At 45.4% G+C, this 17,651-nt stretch overlaps 19 non-coding genes across 19 annotated transcripts; all 19 read right to left on the bottom strand.

Moving 5' to 3' along the window:
- Positions 1-31: 31 nt before the first annotated feature.
- On the bottom strand, positions 32-104 carry trnar-acg. The gene has a single exon. It is a non-coding gene; the product is annotated as a tRNA-Arg (tRNA).
- A 109-nt stretch (positions 105-213) lies between these two features.
- On the bottom strand, positions 214-285 carry trnah-gug. The gene has a single exon. It is a non-coding gene; the product is annotated as a tRNA-His (tRNA).
- Positions 286-1,728: 1,443 nt separating this feature from the next.
- Positions 1,729-1,800, bottom strand: trnae-uuc. The gene has a single exon. It is a non-coding gene; the product is annotated as a tRNA-Glu (tRNA).
- Positions 1,801-2,034: 234 nt separating this feature from the next.
- On the bottom strand, positions 2,035-2,107 carry trnar-acg. Its single transcript has one exon. It is a non-coding gene; the product is annotated as a tRNA-Arg (tRNA).
- Positions 2,108-2,216: 109 nt separating this feature from the next.
- trnah-gug lies at positions 2,217-2,288 on the bottom strand. Its single transcript has one exon. It is a non-coding gene; the product is annotated as a tRNA-His (tRNA).
- A 1,444-nt stretch (positions 2,289-3,732) lies between these two features.
- Positions 3,733-3,804, bottom strand: trnae-uuc. The gene has a single exon. It is a non-coding gene; the product is annotated as a tRNA-Glu (tRNA).
- A 234-nt stretch (positions 3,805-4,038) lies between these two features.
- On the bottom strand, positions 4,039-4,111 carry trnar-acg. Its single transcript has one exon. It is a non-coding gene; the product is annotated as a tRNA-Arg (tRNA).
- Positions 4,112-4,220: 109 nt separating this feature from the next.
- trnah-gug lies at positions 4,221-4,292 on the bottom strand. The gene has a single exon. It is a non-coding gene; the product is annotated as a tRNA-His (tRNA).
- A 526-nt stretch (positions 4,293-4,818) lies between these two features.
- trnae-uuc lies at positions 4,819-4,890 on the bottom strand. The gene has a single exon. It is a non-coding gene; the product is annotated as a tRNA-Glu (tRNA).
- Positions 4,891-5,294: 404 nt separating this feature from the next.
- trnan-guu lies at positions 5,295-5,366 on the bottom strand. Its single transcript has one exon. It is a non-coding gene; the product is annotated as a tRNA-Asn (tRNA).
- A 526-nt stretch (positions 5,367-5,892) lies between these two features.
- Positions 5,893-5,964, bottom strand: trnae-uuc. Its single transcript has one exon. It is a non-coding gene; the product is annotated as a tRNA-Glu (tRNA).
- A 234-nt stretch (positions 5,965-6,198) lies between these two features.
- trnar-acg lies at positions 6,199-6,271 on the bottom strand. Its single transcript has one exon. It is a non-coding gene; the product is annotated as a tRNA-Arg (tRNA).
- A 109-nt stretch (positions 6,272-6,380) lies between these two features.
- On the bottom strand, positions 6,381-6,452 carry trnah-gug. Its single transcript has one exon. It is a non-coding gene; the product is annotated as a tRNA-His (tRNA).
- Positions 6,453-8,355: 1,903 nt separating this feature from the next.
- trnae-uuc lies at positions 8,356-8,427 on the bottom strand. Its single transcript has one exon. It is a non-coding gene; the product is annotated as a tRNA-Glu (tRNA).
- Positions 8,428-8,661: 234 nt separating this feature from the next.
- Positions 8,662-8,734, bottom strand: trnar-acg. The gene has a single exon. It is a non-coding gene; the product is annotated as a tRNA-Arg (tRNA).
- Positions 8,735-8,843: 109 nt separating this feature from the next.
- On the bottom strand, positions 8,844-8,915 carry trnah-gug. The gene has a single exon. It is a non-coding gene; the product is annotated as a tRNA-His (tRNA).
- Positions 8,916-9,441: 526 nt separating this feature from the next.
- On the bottom strand, positions 9,442-9,513 carry trnae-uuc. Its single transcript has one exon. It is a non-coding gene; the product is annotated as a tRNA-Glu (tRNA).
- Positions 9,514-9,907: 394 nt separating this feature from the next.
- Positions 9,908-9,979, bottom strand: trnah-gug. Its single transcript has one exon. It is a non-coding gene; the product is annotated as a tRNA-His (tRNA).
- A 993-nt stretch (positions 9,980-10,972) lies between these two features.
- On the bottom strand, positions 10,973-11,044 carry trnah-gug. Its single transcript has one exon. It is a non-coding gene; the product is annotated as a tRNA-His (tRNA).
- Positions 11,045-17,651: the final 6,607 nt, after the last annotated feature.

Raw genomic sequence — 17,651 nt, 5'->3', positions numbered from 1 at the left:
TGCGCACCTCTGGACTTGTATAAAAACCTGCCGAGCCAGCCAGGAGTCGAACCTGGAATCTCCTGATCCGTAGTCAGACGCGTTATCCATTGCGCCACTGGCCCACAGGATCTTCAAACAAGCGTGTTCCATCCTGCTTATGCTTCTCAACTGAAAAGGGGTCAACAGACAGCAGCCCTGCTTAAGTCGAAGCATTGGAATGTGAAAATCCAATGCCGTGACCCGGATTCGAACCGGGGTTGCTGCGGCCACAACGCAGAGTACTAACCACTATACGATCACGGCACACCAAGCACCCGGCCTTGGGAAGGGGGCGGCTGCTATACCTGGGGATGAACGTACAGGCTCCTATGGGCTTGGAGTAGAGACAGAATTGGCATTTTGTTTAGAAATGATCGCATTAGCGGTAGCTTTTTTTAACACACTGTTGAGCGACGAAAAAACTCACATCCAATCTAGGCCTACTGTGCTTAAAAAAGGAAGATTCTGTAAACCATACACACTGCATGTTTGCTCATAGTGACATTGGAACTGACATTCACAAACACACAGAGAGAGAACAAAAACTCAGAGAGTTCATCTCAGTTAATCAACATGCTTAAGTATGATTTAGATTAATGAATGCATTGTGAAATTAGATTTCCTTACATAATGCTTTGGCAAATGAATAAAAAAGAAGCCCAGACTATTGCTGACTGCAACAGAGAGTTCAACGCAGAGTACTAACCACTATACGATCACGGCACACCACGCACCCGGCCTTGGGAAGGGGGCGGCTGCTATACCTGGGGATGAACGTACAGGCTCCTATGGGCTTGGAGTAAAGACAGAATTGGCATTTTGTTTAGAAATGATCGCATTAGCGGTAGTTTTTGTAACACACTGTTGAGCGACGAAAAAACTCACATCCAATCTAGGCCTACTGTGCTTAATAAAGGAAGATTCTGTAAACCATACACACTGCATGTTTGCTCATAGTGACATTGGAACTGACATTCACAAACACACAGAGAGAGAACAAAAACTCAGAGAGTTCATCTCAGTTAATCAACATGCTTAAGTATGATTTAGATTAATGAATGCATTGTGAAATTAGATTTCCTTACATAATGCTTTGGCAAATGAATAAAAAAGAAGCCCAGACTATTGCTGACTGCAACAGAGAGTTCAACGCAGAGTACTAACCACTATACGATCACGGCACACCACGCACCCGGCCTTGGGAAGGGGGCGGCTGCTATACCTGGGGATGAACGTACAGGCTCCTATGGGCTTGGAGTAAAGACAGAATTGGCATTTTGTTTAGAAATGATCGCATTAGCGGTAGCCTTTTTTAACGCACTGTTGAGCGACGAAAAAACTCACATCCAATCTAGGCCTACTGTGCTTAATAAAGGAAGATTCTGTAAACCATACACACTGCATGTTTGCTCATAGTGACATTGGAACTGACATTCACAAACACACAGAGAGAGAACAAAAACTCAGAGAGTTCATCTCAGTTAATCAACATGCTTAAGTATGATTTAGATTAATGAATGCATTGTGAAATTAGATTTCCTTACATAATGCTTTGGCAAATGAATAAAAAAGAAGCCCAGACTATTGCTGACTGCAACGAGTGAGCGTTTGCGCATTCCGTTTAAGCTCACGGGTCTCCCGATCGTTAGTAACTAATGGATGTGGTGAACTTCTCGCTACTTCTGCCAGCGACCCAAAAGAGCCACGTTCCCATACCGGGAGTCGAACCCGGGCCGCCTGGGTGAAAACCAGGAATCCTGACCGCTAGACCATATGGGACTCCAGTTGCTGGTAAAGGCCACCTCCGGAACGGTTCCAGGGCAGGTGGGGGCCGGCAATTTAGTCTGCCAGTAGGCGGTTTGAGCTCCCTCACTGTCGACATGTTGTATCAACAAGATCCTCGCATTGCAAAGCACAATGGAATCAGCGTTCACAGCACTGCGAGCTGTTACTGTTCCTGAAATGATGTTGCTAGGGACTGTTGCGCACCTCTGGACTTGTATAAAAACCTGCCGAGCCAGCCAGGAGTCGAACCTGGAATCTCCTGATCCGTAGTCAGACGCGTTATCCATTGCGCCACTGGCCCACAGGATCTTCAAACAAGCGTGTTCCATCCTGCTTATGCTTCTCAACTGAAAAGGGGTCAACAGACAGCAGCCCTGCTTAAGTCGAAGCATTGGAATGTGAAAATCCAATGCCGTGACCCGGATTCGAACCGGGGTTGCTGCGGCCACAACGCAGAGTACTAACCACTATACGATCACGGCACACCAAGCACCCGGCCTTGGGAAGGGGGCGGCTGCTATACCTGGGGATGAACGTACAGGCTCCTATGGGCTTGGAGTAGAGACAGAATTGGCATTTTGTTTAGAAATGATCGCATTAGCGGTAGCTTTTTTTAACACACTGTTGAGCGACGAAAAAACTCACATCCAATCTAGGCCTACTGTGCTTAAAAAAGGAAGATTCTGTAAACCATACACACTGCATGTTTGCTCATAGTGACATTGGAACTGACAGTCACAAACACACAGAGAGAGAACAAAAACTCAGAGAGTTCATCTCAGTTAATCAACATGCTTAAGTATGATTTAGATTAATGAATGCATTGTGAAATTAGATTTCCTTACATAATGCTTTGGCAAATGAATAAAAAAGAAGCCCAGACTATTGCTGACTGCAACAGAGAGTTCAACGCAGAGTACTAACCACTATACGATCACGGCACACCACGCACCCGGCCTTGGGAAGGGGGCGGCTGCTATACCTGGGGATGAACGTACAGGCTCCTATGGGCTTGGAGTAAAGACAGAATTGGCATTTTGTTTAGAAATGATCGCAATAGCGGTAGCTTTTTTTAACGCACTGTTGAGCGACGAAAAAACTCACATCCAATCTAGGCCTACTGTGCTTAATAAAGGAAGATTCTGTAAACCATACACACTGCATGTTTGCTCATAGTGACATTGGAACTGACATTCACAAACACACAGAGAGAGAACAAAAACTCAGAGAGTTCATCTCAGTTAATCAACATGCTTAAGTATGATTTAGATTAATGGATGCATTGTGAAATTAGATTTCCTTACATAATGCTTTGGCAAATGAATAAAAAAGAAGCCCAGACTATTGCTGACTGCAACAGAGAGTTCAACGCAGAGTACTAACCACTATAGGATCACGGCACACCACGCACCCGGCCTTGGTAAGGGGGCGGCTGCTATACCTGGGGATGAACGTACAGGCTCCTATGGGCTTGGAGTAAAGACAGAATTGGCATTTTGTTTAGAAATGATCGCATTAGCGGTAGCCTTTTTTAACGCACTGTTGAGCGACGAAAAAACTCACATCCAATCTAGGCCTACTGTGCTTAATAAAGGAAGATTCTGTAAACCATACACACTGCATGTTTGCTCATAGTGACATTGGAACTGACATTCACAAACACACAGAGAGAGAACAAAAACTCAGAGAGTTCATCTCAGTTAATCAACATGCTTAAGTATGATTTAGATTAATGAATGCATTGTGAAATTAGATTTCCTTACATAATGCTTTGGCAAATGAATAAAAAAGAAGCCCAGACTATTGCTGACTGCAACGAGTGAGCGTTTGCGCATTCCGTTTAAGCTCACGGGTCTCCCGATCGTTAGTAACTAATGGATGTGGTGAACTTCTCGCTACTTCTGCCAGCGACCCAAAAGAGCCACGTTCCCATACCGGGAGTCGAACCCGGGCCGCCTGGGTGAAAACCAGGAATCCTGACCGCTAGACCATATGGGACTCCAGTTGCTGGTAAAGGCCACCTCCGGAACGGTTCCAGGGCAGGTGGGGGCCGGCAATTTAGTCTGCCAGTAGGCGGTTTGAGCTCCCTCACTGTCGACATGTTGTATCAACAAGATCCTCGCATTGCAAAGCACAATGGAATCAGCGTTCACAGCACTGCGAGCTGTTACTGTTCCTGAAATGATGTTGCTAGGGACTGTTGCGCACCTCTGGACTTGTATAAAAACCTGCCGAGCCAGCCAGGAGTCGAACCTGGAATCTCCTGATCCGTAGTCAGACGCGTTATCCATTGCGCCACTGGCCCACAGGATCTTCAAACAAGCGTGTTCCATCCTGCTTATGCTTCTCAACTGAAAAGGGGTCAAAAGACAGCAGCCCTGCTTAAGTAGAAGCATTGGAATGTGAAAATCCAATGCCGTGACCCGGATTCGAACCGGGGTTGCTGCGGCCACAACGCAGAGTACTAACCACTATACGATCACGGCACACCACGCACCCGGCCTTGGGAAGGGGGCGGCTGCTATACCTGGGGATGAACGTACAGGCTCCTATGGGCTTGGAGTAAAGACAGAATTGGCATTTTGTTTAGAAATGATCGCATTAGCGGTAGCCTTTTTTAACGCACTGTTGAGCGACGAAAAAACTCACATCCAATCTAGGCCTACTGTGCTTAATAAAGGAAGATTCTGTAAACCATACACACTGCATGTTTGCTCATAGTGACATTGGAACTGACATTCACAAACACACAGAGAGAGAACAAAAACTCAGAGAGTTCATCTCAGTTAATCAACATGCTTAAGTATGATTTAGATTAATGAATGCATTGTGAAATTAGATTTCCTTACATAATGCTTTGGCAAATGAATAAAAAAGAAGCCCAGACTATTGCTGACTGCAACGAGTGAGCGTTTGCGCATTCCGTTTAAGCTCACGGGTCTCCCGATCGTTAGTAACTAATGGATGTGGTGAACTTCTCGCTACTTCTGCCAGCGACCCAAAAGAGCCACGTTCCCATACCGGGAGTCGAACCCGGGCCGCCTGGGTGAAAACCAGGAATCCTGACCGCTAGACCATATGGGACTCCAGTTGCTGGTAAAGGCCACCTCCGGAACGGTTCCAGGGCAGGTGGGGGCCGGCAATTTAGTCTGCCAGTAGGCGGTTTGAGCTCCCTCACTGTCGACATGTTGTATCAACAAGATCCTCGCATTGCAAAGCACAATGGAATCAGCGTTCACAGCACTGCGAGCTGTTACTGTTCCTGAAATGATGTTGCTAGGGACTGTTGCGCACCTCTGGACTTGTATAAAACCCTGCCGAGCCAGCCTGGAATCTCCTGATCCGTAGTCAGACGCGTTATCCATTGCGCCACTGGCCCAAAGGATCTTCAAACAAGCGTGTTCCATCCTGCTTATGCTTCTCAACTGAAAAGGGGTCAACAGACAGCAGCCCTGCTTAAGTCGAAGCATTGGAATGTGAAAATCCAATGCCGTGACCCGGATTTGAACCGGGGTTGCTGCGGCAACAACGCAGAGTACTAACCACTATACGATCACGGCACACCAAGCACCCGGCCTTGGGAAGGAGGCGGCTGCTATACCTGGGGATGAACGTACAGTCTCCTATGGGCTTGGAGTAGAGACAGAATTGACATTTTGTTTAGAAATGATCGCATTAGCGGTAGTTTTTTTTAACACACTGTTGAGCGACGAAAAAACTCACATCCAATCTAGGCCTACTGTGCTTAATAAAGGAAGATTCTGTAAACCATACACACTGCATGTTTGCTCATAGTGACATTGGAACTGACATTCACAAACACACAGAGAGAGAACAAAAACTCAGAGAGTTCATCTCAGTTAATCAACATGCTTAAGTATGATTTAGATTAATGAAAGCATTGTGAAATTAGATTTCCTTACATAATGCTTTGGCAAATGAATAAAAAAGAAGCCCAGACTATTGCTGACTGCAACGAGTGAGCGTTTGCGCATTCCGTTTAAGCTCACGGGTCTCCCGATCGTTAGTAACTAATGGATGTGGTGAACTTCTCGCTACTTCTGCCAGCGACCCAAAAGAGCCACGTTCCCATACCGGGAGTCGAACCCGGGCCGCCTGGGTGAAAACCAGGAATCCTGACCGCTAGACCATATGGGACTCCAGTTGCTGGTAAAGGCCACCTCCGGAACGGTTCCAGGGCAGGTGGGGGCCGGCAATTTAGTCTGCCAGTAGGCGGTTTGAGCTCCCTCACTGTCGACATGTTGTATCAACAAGATCCTCGCATTGCAAAGCACAATGGAATCAGCGTTCACAGCTCTGCGAGCTGTTACTGTTCCTGAAATGATGTTGCTAGGGACTGTTGCGCACCTCTGGACTTGTATAAAAACCTGTCGAGCCAGCCAGGAGTCGAACCTGGAATCTCCTGATCCGTAGTCAGACGCGTTATCCATTGCGCCACTGGCCCACAGGATCTTCAAACAAGCGTGTTCCATCCTGCTTATGCTTCTCAACTGAAAAGGGGTCAACAGACAGCAGCCCTGCTTAAGTCGAAGCATTGGAATGTGAAAATCCAATGCCGTGACCCGGATTCGAACCGGGGTTGCTGCGGCCACAACGCAGAGTACTAACCACTATACGATCACGGCACACCAAGCACCCGGCCTTGGGAAGGGGGCGGCTGCTATACCTGGGGATGAACGTACAGGCTCCTATGGGCTTGGAGTAGAGACAGAATTGGCCTTTTGTTTAGAAATGATCGCATTAGCAGTAGCTTTTTTTAACACACTGTTGAGCGACGAAAAAACTCACATCCAATCTAGGCCTACTGTGCTTAAAAAAGGAAGATTCTGTAAACCATACACACTGCATGTTTGCTCATAGTGACATTGGAACTGACAGTCACAAACACACAGAGAGAGAACAAAAACTCAGAGAGTTCATCTCAGTTAATCAACATGCTTAAGTATGATTTAGATTAATGAATGCATTGTGAAATTAGATTTCCTTACATAATGCTTTGGCAAATGAATAAAAAAGAAGCCCAGACAATTGCTGACTGCAACAGAGAGTTCAACGCAGAGTACTAACCACTATACGATCACAGCACACCACGCACCCGGCCTTGGGAAGGGGGCGGCTGCTATACCTGTGGATGAACGTACAGGCTCCTATGGGCTTGGAGTAAAGACAGAATTGGCATTTTGTTTAGAAATGATCGCATTAGCGGTAGCCTTTTTTAACGCACTGTTGAGCGACGAAAAAACTCACATCCAATCTAGGCCTACTGTGCTTAATAAAGGAAGATTCTGTAAACCATACACACTGCATGTTTGCCCATAGTGACATTGGAACTGACATTCACAAACACACAGAGAGAGAACAAAAACTCAGAGAGTTCATCTCAGTTAATCAACATGCTTAAGTATGATTTAGATTAATGAATGCATTGTGAAATTAGATTTCCTTACATAATGCTTTGGCAAATGAATAAAAAAGAAGCCCAGACTATTGCTGACTGCAACAGAGAGTTCAACGCAGAGTACTAACCACTATACGATCACGGCACACCACGCACCCGGCCTTGGTAAGGGGGCGGCTGCTATACCTGGGGATGAACGTACAGGCTCCTATGGGCTTGGAGTAAAGACAGAATTGGCATTTTGTTTAGAAATGATCGCATTAACGGTAGCCTTTTTTAACGCACTGTTGAGCGACGAAAAAATTCACATCCAATCTAGGCCTACTGTGCTTAAAAAAGGAAGATTCTGTAAACCATACACACTGCATGTTTGCTCATAGTGACATTGGAACTGACATTCACAAACACACAGAGAGAGAGAAAAACCACCGAGAGTTCATCTCAGTTAATCAACATGCTTAAGTATGATTTAGATTAATGGATGCATTGTGAAATTAGATTTCCTTACATAATGCTTTGGCAAATGAATAAAAAAGAAGCCCAGACTATTGCTGACGGCAACAGAGAGTTCAACGCAGAGTACTAACCACTATACGATCACGGCACACCACGCACCCGGCCTTGGTAAGGGGGCGGCTGCTATACCTGGGGATGAACGTACAGGCTCCTATGGGCTTGGAGTAAAGACAGAATTGGCATTTTGTTTAGAAATGATCGCATTAGCGGTAGCCTTTTTTAACGCACTGTTGAGCGACGAAAAAACTCACATCCAATCTAAGCCTACTGTGCTTAATAAAGGAAGATTCTGTAAACCATACACACTGCATGTTTGCTCATAGTGACATTGGAACTGACATTCACAAACACACAGAGAGAGAACAAAAACTCAGAGAGTTCATCTCAGTTAATCAACATGCTTAAGTATGATTTAGATTAATGAATGCATTGTGAAATTAGATTTCCTTACATAATGCTTTGGCAAATGAATAAAAAAGAAGCCCAGACTATTGCTGACTGCAACGAGTGAGCGTTTGCGCATTCCGTTTAAGCTCACGGGTCTCCCGATCGTTAGTAACTAATGGATGTGGTGAACTTCTCGCTACTTCTGCCAGCGACCCAAAAGAGCCACGTTCCCATACCGGGAGTCGAACCCGGGCCGCCTGGGTGAAAACCAGGAATCCTGACCGCTAGACCGTATGGGACTCCAGTTGCTGTTAAAGGCCACCTCCGGAACGGTTCCAGGGCAGGTGGGGGCCGGCAATTTAGTCTGCCAGTAGGCGGTTTGAGCTCCCTCACTGTCGACATGTTGTATCAACAAGATCCTCGCATTGCAAAGCACAATGGAATCAGCGTTCACAGCACTGCGAGCTGTTACTGTTCCTGAAATGATGTTGCTAGGGACTGTTGCGCACCTCTGGACTTGTATAAAAACCTGCCGAGCCAGCCAGGAGTCGAACCTAGAATCTCCTGATCCGTAGTCAGACGCGTTATCCATTGCACTACTGGCCCACAGGATCTTCAAGCAAGCGTGTTCCATCCTGCTTATGCTTCTCAACTGAAAAGGGGTCAAGAGACAGCAGCCCTGCTTAAGTCGAAGCATTGGAATGTGAAAATCCAATGCCGTGACCCGGATTCGAACCGGGGTTGCTGCGGCCACAACGCAGAGTACTAACCACTATACGATCACGGCACACCAAGCACCCGGCCTTGGGAAGGGGGCGGCTGCTATACCTGGGGATGAACGTACAGGCTCCTATGGGCTTGGAGTAGAGACAGAATTGGCATTTTGTTTAGAAATGATCACATTAGCTTTAGCTTTTTTTAACACACTGTTGAGCGACGAAAAAACTCACATCCAATCTAGGCCTACTGTGCTTAAAAAAGGAAGATTCTGTAAACCATACACACTGCATGTTTGCTCATAGTGACATTGGAACTGACAGTCACAAACACACAGAGAGAGAACAAAAACTCAGAGAGTTCATCTCAGTTAATCAACATGCTTAAGTATGATTTAGATTAATGAATGCATTGTGAAATTAGATTTCCTTACATAATGCTTTGGCAAATGAATAAAAAAGAAGCCCAGACTATTGCTGACTGCAACGAGTGAACGTTTGCGCATTCCGTTTAAGCTCACGGGTCTCCCGATCGTTAGTAACTAATGGATGTGGTGAACTTCTCGCTACTTCTGCCAGCGACCCAAAAGAGCCACGTTCCCATACCGGGAGTCGAACCCGGGCCGCCTGGGTGAAAACCAGGAATCCTGACCGCTAGACCATATGGGACTCCAGTTGCTGGTAAAGGCCACCTCCGGAACGGTTCCAGGGCCGGCAATTTAGTCTGCCAGTAGGCGGTTTGAGCTCCCTCACTGTCGACATGTTGTATCAACAAGATCCTCGCATTGCAAAGCACAATGGAATCAGCGTTCACAGCACTGCGAGCTGTTACTGTTCCTGAAATGATGTTGCTAGGGACTGTTGCGCACCTCTGGACTTGTATAAAAACCTGCCGAGCCAGCCTGGAATCTCCTGATCCGTAGTCAGACGCGTTATCCATTGCGCCACTGGCCCACAGGATCTTCAAACAAGCGTGTTCCATCCTGCTTATGCTTCTCAACTGAAAAGGGGTCAACAGACAGCAGCCCTGCTTAAGTCGAAGCATTGGAATGTGAAAATCCAATGCCGTGACCCGGATTTGAACCGGGGTTGCTGCGGCCACAACGCAGAGTACTAACCACTATACGATCACGGCACACCAAGCACCCGGCCTTGGGAAGGGGGCGGCTGTTATACCTGGGGATGAACGTACAGTCTCCTATGGGCTTGGAGTAGAGACAGAATTGACATTTTGTTTAGAAATTATCGCATTAGCGGTAGTTTTTTTAACACACTGTTGAGCGACGAAAAAACTCACATCCAATCTAGGCCTACTGTGCTTAATAAAGGAAGATTCTGTAAACCATACACACTGCATGTTTGCTCATAGTGACATTGGAACTGACATTCACAAACACACAGAGAGAGAACAAAAACTCAGAGAGTTCATCTCAGTTAATCAACATGCTTAAGTATGATTTAGATTAATGAATGCATTGTGAAATTAGATTTCCTTACATAATGCTTTGGCAAATGAATAAAAAAGAAGCCCAGACTATTGCTGACTGCAACGAGTGAACGTTTGCGCATTCCGTTTAAGCTCACGGGTCTCCCGATCGTTAGTAACTAATGGATGTGGTGAACTTGTCGCTACTTCTGCCAGCGACCCAAAAGAGCCACGTTCCCATACCGGGAGTCGAACCCGGGCGAAAACCAGGAATCCTGACCGCTAGAGCATATGGGACTCCAGTTGCTGGTAAAGGCCACCTCCGGAACGGTTCCAGGGCAGGTGGGGGCCGGCAATTTAGTCTGCCAGTAGGCGGTTTGAGCTCCCTCACTGTCGACATGTTGTATCAACAAGATCGTCGCATTGCAAAGCACAATGGAATCAGCGTTCACAGCACTGCGAGCTGTTACTGTTCCTGAAATGATGTTGCTAGGGACTGTTGCGCACCTCTGGACTTGTCTAAAAACCTGCCGAGTCAGCCAGGGAATCTCCTGATCCGTAGCCAGACGCGTTATCCATTGCGCCACTGGCCCACAGGATCTTCAAACAAGCGTGTTCCATCCTGCTTATGCGTCTCAACTGAAAAGGGGTCAACAGACAGCAGCCCTGCTTACGTCGAAGCATTGGAATGTGAAAATCCAATGCCGTGACCCGGATTCGAACCGGGGTTGCTGCGGCCACAACGCAGAGTACTAACCACTATACGATCACGGCACACCAAGCACCCGGCTTTGGGAAGGGGGCGGCTGCTATACCTGGGGATGAACGTACAGGCTCCTATGGGCTTGGAACAGAGACAGAATTGGCATTTTGTTTAGAAATGATCGCATTAGCGGTAGCTTTTTTTAACACACTGTTGAGCGACGAAAAAACTCACATCCAATCTAGGCCTACTGTGCTTAAAAAAGGAAGATTCTGTAAACCATACACACTGCATGTTTGCTCATAGTGACATTGGCACACAGGAAGCAAGCTGCACACAGGAAGCAAGCTGCACACAGGAAGCAAGCTGCACACAGGAAGCAAGCTGCACACAGGAAGCAAGCTGCACACAGGAAGCAAGCTGCACACAGGAAGCAAGCTGCACACAGGAAGCAAGCTGCACACAGGAAGCAAGCTGCACACAGGAAGCAAGCTGCACACAGGAAGCTCTCGCATCTTCCAATTTATATGCCTGGCTGAGTATTTTTTTTATTCAATTCCGAGTTATCTTGAGTCTACACTTTAATTCTTGACAAAGTATTTACTTGTCCCGCAGCGTCAGCTTTTAGCCAGCTAGCATAACTAGCTTGTTAGCTCGGCTACGGCTAGTACAAGCTCTCGTATCTTCCACATTTTCATTTCACAGACTGGAGTGAGAGGCAGGGAGTTGACCTGCTCAGTCCAGTGGCTCGCTCCCACCCTGCTCTCCTCCATGTCCTTTCTCATCTTTTAGAATCAAGTGATTTACAATAAATAAATAAACAGGTTAAATAGTCCGCATCTAGCCGGCTAGCACAAGTAGCCCATTAGCTCGGCTACCGCTACTACAATCTGTTGTACTTGCTCTGTAACACCATGCCGGTTACGTCTCTGCCTTTGAGTGCAGGTGAGGACGAATTGGAGCTGCACTTGGTAGAACTCCAGCTGGTTGCTGTGGAGAAGCAGATCCGCGAACTACAGGTGAAGCAGGCCGAGCTGCGGGAGCGGAAAGCCACGCTGGAAGCTCCCCGGTCGGTCGCTCACCTGTCTCAGGTAAACTCCCAGGATGTAACTACCACTCCCGCCACCTCTACCCCGCGTGTTTCTCTGTCCAGGCCCAACACACCGATGAAGTGGCCTGCCCAGGAGCTGTTCACTCCGGCGCCAGGACACCGCAGGCCCTGGGTGCAGCAGCGGAGGATGCGTGCCGGTCCCCGGCCTAGGACCTCTCCCCCTCCACCACCGCCGGTCTTCGAGATCCCCACCCGGAACCGCTTCGCCCCCCTTCGCAAGGCGGACTGCGACAACGTGATCATCGGAGACTCCATCGTCCGCCACGTCCGTGCTACGGTGGCTAAAGGTAAGGCTCGCACTCACTGCTTACCTGGTGCTCGTGTTCTTGATGTCTCTGCACAGGTACCTAGAGTCGTGAGCAGAAACACCAAAGCTGTGGTTCTTCATGTCGGCTCGAATGACACCAGCCTGAGGCAGTCAGAGATCCTGAAGAGGGACTTCAACACCCTGGTGGAGACGGTTCGCAGCACATCACCCACGACGAGGATCATCGTGTCTGGACCACTTCCAACTTACCAGCGAGGAATTGAAAGGTTCAGTAGACTTTTCGCTTTAAATGAATGGTTACAGTCATGGTGTCAGGCTCAGAAACTACTCTTTATCGATAATTGGAATGTTTTCTGGGAGCGTCCTAGGCTATTCCGTGCTGACGGCCTGCACCCCAGCAGAGTTGGAGCGGAGATCCTCTCGGACCACATCTCCAGGGCGCTGAACACCTTCTGACTGGTAAACTACTCTTTAAATTTAAATCTTAATAGCCATCCTTCACCTCAGCACATTGACACAGAAAATGCACACATAGCTCACCCTATAGAAACTGTGTCTGTTCCCCGAGCAGTGAGATCCAAAAGTAAATACACGAGAAGTCCTCGAAATAATCTTACTGTAATTAGACCAGAAAAATGCCAAAGAAACAAACAAAAACAGTTCTTAAAGTTTGGACTTCTGAACATTAGATCTCTTGCACCCAAAGCACTTATTGTAAATGAAATGATCTTAGATAATAGCCTTACTGCACTCTGCCTCACCGAAACGTGGATTAAACCAAATGAATACATCAGTCTAAACGAGTCTACACCATCAGGATATATCTATAAGCACGAACCTCGTCTGACTGGTCGTGGAGGTGGTGTCGCCACTATCCTTAGTGATTACCTCACTGTTACCCAGAGAACACAGCCTAGATTTAGTTCTTTTGAAGTGCTCGTCCTTAATGTTACACTATCGCACGTGCACACGAAGAAATCCCTGATGTCTCTTGCTCTAGCGACCGTGTACAGACCCCCAGGGCCCTACACAGTTTTTCTTAGAGAATTCACAGATTTTCTCTCAGACCTATTAGTTAACTTTGACAAAGCATTAATTGTAGGAGACTTTAACATTCATGTTGACGACACAAACGACGCTTTAGGACTCACATTTATGGACTTACTAAACTCACTTGGGCTCAAACAAAACATCACTAGTGCAACTCACCGACGTAACCACACACTAGATTTAATAATATCACACAGAATAGAGGTCACTGATATAGATATCATACCCCAAAGTGATGACATCACAGACCATTACCTTATAATGTACACACTACCTATAGAACAGACTAACTGTGTCTCACCACGTTATCAACTCGGTAGAACCATTATTTCGACCACCAAAGACAGATTCACAAACAACCTGCCTGATCTGTCTGGACTTCTTAATGTACCCTCAAACTCAAACGACCTAGATGCAATGACTAACAGCATAGACGCTATATTCACTAGCACATTAGACACTGTTGCCCCAGTCAGATTACAGAAGGTTAGAGATAAAACACTTGCACCATGGTATAATAGTCACACTCACACCCTCAAGAGAGAAACCCGTAACCTCGAACGGAAATGGAGAAAAACTAAATTAGAGGTGTTTAGAATTGCGTATAAGGACAGTATGTCCAGCTATAGACAGGCTCTAAAAGCTGCTAGGGCTGAGCACCTGAGCAAACTCATAGAAAATAACCAGAACAACCCCAGGTTTTTATTTAGCACAGTGGCTAGTTTAACAAAAAATCAGAAATCTGAACACACTATTCCATCACATTTCAGTAGTGAGGACTTTATGAGATTCTTCACTGATAAAATCGAAAGTATCAGGAATAAAATAGGTGACGCCCAACATATGAGAGCAACCAGTGACACAATCTCACCTAAGGCTTTACACAGCTTTACAAGTACAGGACAGGAAGAGTTAGATAAACTTATTACTACAGCTAAATCAACAACATGTTCACTAGACCCCATCCCAACTAAATTACTGAAAGAAGTGTTACATAAAGCTGGTGAGCCTCTTCTTAATATCATTAACTCCTCGTTATCTTTAGGTTACGTCCCGAAGTCTTTTAAGTTGGCAGTTATTAGGCCACTCATCAAAAAACCTAACTTAGACCCTAATGAACTATCAAATTACAGACCTATCTCACACCTCCCGTTTATGTCTAAAATACTTGAAAAGGTTGTGTCTGTTCAACTGAGCTCCTTCTTACAGGAGAGCAATATCCTTGAAGAGTTTCAGTCAGGTTTCAGGCCCCATCATAGCACAGAAACTGCACTTGTTAAAGTTACAAACGACTTGTTCTTAGCTTCGGACCAAGACTGTATGTCACTATTAGTTCTACTTGACCTTAGTGCTGCATTCGACACTATAGATCACAACATTCTTCTAGATCGCTTACAATATTACACAGGTATTCATGGTCAGGCTTTAAGCTGGTTTAGATCCTATCTGTCTGACCGATACCATTTTGTAGAATTAAATGGTGAATCCTCCAGTTTACTACCAGTTAATTATGGGGTCCCTCAAGGATCAGTTCTAGGACCTCTGCTTTTCTCTATATACATGCTTCCATTAGGGAACATTATTAGAAGACATGGGATTAGTTTCCATTGTTATGCTGATGACACACAGTTATATATCTCATCAAAACCAGATGAAATAGCCACAGTGTCCAAATTAACTCGGTGCCTTAGAGAGATAAAAGACTGGATGAGCTGCAACTTTCTATTGTTAAACTCCGATAAGACTGAAATACTACTCATAGGTCCAAAAACCAGTGCACATAAACTCTCACAACTTAACTCCCATTTAGAGGGATGTACTATTACAAGTAGCTCGACAGTGAAAGACCTCGGTGTTATACTAGACAGTAACTTGTCTTTTAAAAATCATATCGCCCATACTACCAAAACAGCCTTCTTCCACCTTAGAAACATTGCCAAGCTGAGAAACATCCTGTCTGTATCTGATGCTGAGAAGCTAGTTCATGCGTTCATGACCTCTAGACTGGACTATTGTAATGCATTACTAGGTGGTTGTCCTGCATCTTTAATAAATAGGTTACAGTTAGTCCAAAATGCAGCTGCCAGAGTTCTCACTAGGACAAGAAAGTATGACCATATAACCCCAATTTTATCATCTCTACACTGGCTACCTGTTAGGTATAGAATTGACTACAAACTGCTGCTACTTACGTACAAGGCTCTTAATGGTTTAGCTCCCATGTATCTAACTAGTCTGCTAACACGTTACAATCCTTCACGCTCTCTGAGATCACAAAACTCAGGGCTTTTGGTAGTTCCCAGAATATCTAAGTCTACTAAAGGTGGTAGAGCATTTTCTTATTTAGCTCCCAAACTTTGGAATAGTCTTCCTGATAGTGTTCGGGGCTCAGACACACTTTCCCAGTTTAAATGTAGATTAAAAACTCATCTCTTCAGTCAGGCGTACACATAATACATCCCATAATATCATGCACCAGTACATCAGACCAGCACATTTTTATGAACGGCAGATATGTTAATCCCTTTCCACTGCTTTTCTCTTTGTACCCATCCCGAGGCATCCAGACACTGTACCAGCTCCCATCGTCCTCTGTGGGACGAAGCCTTTGGACATCCACTCAGCCGAGGCCGACTCTAAGAATCCTGAGACATCTCCAGTTAGACTCTGTGGTACTCAGAAGATCAGAAGTCCTTAAACCTCACACCAATACACCATTTGTTTGACTGTATATTACAATCACACCCCCAGTGTCACCCATATGAGGATGGGTTCCCCCTTGAGTCCGGTTCCTCTCAAGGTTTCTTCCTTTACCAATTTAAGGGAGTTTTTCCTTGCCACTGCTGCCTGAGTCATCTCAGACTTGCTCATAGGGGAATAAATACATACACACTGTGAACTATATACATCTAATAATAATCTAGAATTTTTATTCTGTTAATTCTTATTTCTTTTATTATTCGTTATTTCCTTTATCATTAATTATGTCTACCTTCTGCTTTATGTTTATGTTCTGTAAAGCTGCTTTGAGACAATGTCTATTGTAAAAAGCGCTATACAAATAAACTTGAATTGAATTGAATTGAATTCACAAACACACAGAGAGAGAAAAAAACTCAGAGAGTTCATCTCAGTTAATCAACATGCTTAAGTATGATTTAGATTAATGAATGCATTGTGAAATTAGATTCCCTTACATAATGCTTTGGCAAATGAATAAAAAAGAAGCCCAGACTATTGCTGACTGCAACAGAGAGTTCAACGCAGAGTACTAACCACTATACGATCACGGCACACCACGCACCCGGCCTTGGTAAGGGGGCGGCTGCTATACCTGGGGATGAACGTACAGGCTCCTATGGGCTTGGAGTAAAGACAGAATTGGCATTTTGTTTAGAAATGATCGTATTAGCGGTAGCCTTTTTTAACGCACTGTTGAGCGACGAAAAAACTCACATCCAATCTAGGCCTACTGTGCTTAAAAAAGGAAGATTCTGTAAACCATACACACTGCATGTTTGCTCATAGTGACATTGGAACTGACATTCACAAACACACACAGAGAGAGAAAAACCACAGAGAGTTCATCTCAGTTAATCAACATGCTTAAGTATGATTTAGATTAATGAATGCATTGTGAAATTAGATTTCCTTACATAATGCTTTGGCAAATGAATAAAAAAGAAGCCCAGACTATTGCTGACGGCAACGAGTGAACGTTTGCGCATTCCGTTTAAGCTCACGGGTCTCCCGATCGTTAGTAACTAATGGATGTGGTGAACTTCTCGCTACTTCTGGGGTTGCTGCGGCCACATCGCAGAGTACTTACCACTATACGATCACGGCAAACCACGCACCTGGCCTTGGAAAGGGGGCGGCTGCTATACCTGGGGCTGTACGTACTGGCCCCTATCGGCTTGGAGTAGCGACAGAATTGGCATTTTGTTTAGAAATGATCACATTAGCGGTAGCTTAAAAAAGATTCTGTAAACCATACAGACTGCATTTTTGCTCATAGTGACATTGGAACTGACATTCACAAACACAGAGCGAGAGAAAAAAGCACAGAGTTCATCTCAGTTAATCAACATGCTTAAGTATGATTTAGATTAATGAATGTATTGTGAAATTAGATTTCCTTACATAATGCTTTGGGCAATGACACTTTTTTGAACTAATTCTACATTTGGATGAGTGAGGGGAAAAAAATTAACATAACCTCCAGAATCTCCTCCCAGGAAATTTTAAA

This window comes from Tachysurus fulvidraco, chromosome 12, assembly GCF_022655615.1.
Source record: "Tachysurus fulvidraco isolate hzauxx_2018 chromosome 12, HZAU_PFXX_2.0, whole genome shotgun sequence".
NCBI lineage: Eukaryota > Metazoa > Chordata > Actinopteri > Siluriformes > Bagridae > Tachysurus > Tachysurus fulvidraco.
The sequence above is the reverse complement of the archived record's forward strand: the minus strand, read 5'-3'. Positions and strand labels throughout refer to the sequence as shown.